A 626-nucleotide genomic window follows, 5' to 3' on the forward strand; every position below is an offset into this window, starting at 1 on the left:
GGGCGCGCCGCGTGGAGACGGGTTGCGCGGACAGGTAATATTTTCAAGATGCCGGGACGTTCCAGTTCAAATTCAGGTTCAACTGGTTTCATACCCTTCAGTGGTGTAGAGTCCGCTCTCTCCTCCTTAAAAAACTTCCAGTCCTGTATCCACTCTGGAATGGACACAGTTTCTAGTGTGGCTTTTGATCTTGTGGAGACTCAGACTGAAGTGAGTAGCGAATATAGTATGGACAAGGCGATGGTTGAATTTGTCATAATGAATCGGAAGCTAAACCATTATGTTACGGCTGTTCAGTCTGCAATAAATCATGTAAAAGAAGAACGGCCAGAAACATACCTGATTTGAAATTATTAGTGGAGGAGAAATTTTTGGCTTTACAGAGTAAAAATTCTGATGCAGACTTTCAAAATAATGAAAAATTTGTACAGTTTAAACAACAGCTGAAAGAACTACAGAAACAATATGGTGTGTGCAGGTGGAGCGAGGGGCTGATGGCACTGAAGGAGTTGATGAGGAGTTGATTGTGACTCAGAGTCAGGCCAACTTCATCTGCCCCGTTACACAGTTGGAAATGAAGAAGCCAGTGAAAAATAAAGTGTGCGGCCACACCTATGAAGAGGAAG

At 43.5% G+C, this 626-nt stretch overlaps 1 pseudogene across 1 annotated transcript; it reads left to right on the forward strand.

Annotated features, from left to right (window-relative positions):
• Window positions 1–30: 30 nt before the first annotated feature.
• LOC101579322 lies at window positions 31–625 on the forward strand (annotated as a pseudogene). Its single transcript, XR_192669.3, has one exon. The product of XR_192669.3 is annotated as an E3 SUMO-protein ligase NSE2 pseudogene (transcript).
• The last annotated feature ends 1 nt before the right edge of the window (window position 626 follows it).

Source organism: Octodon degus, unplaced genomic scaffold (genome assembly GCF_000260255.1).
Source record: "Octodon degus isolate 3935 unplaced genomic scaffold, OctDeg1.0 scaffold00092, whole genome shotgun sequence".
Classification (NCBI taxonomy): Eukaryota; Metazoa; Chordata; class Mammalia; order Rodentia; family Octodontidae; genus Octodon; species Octodon degus.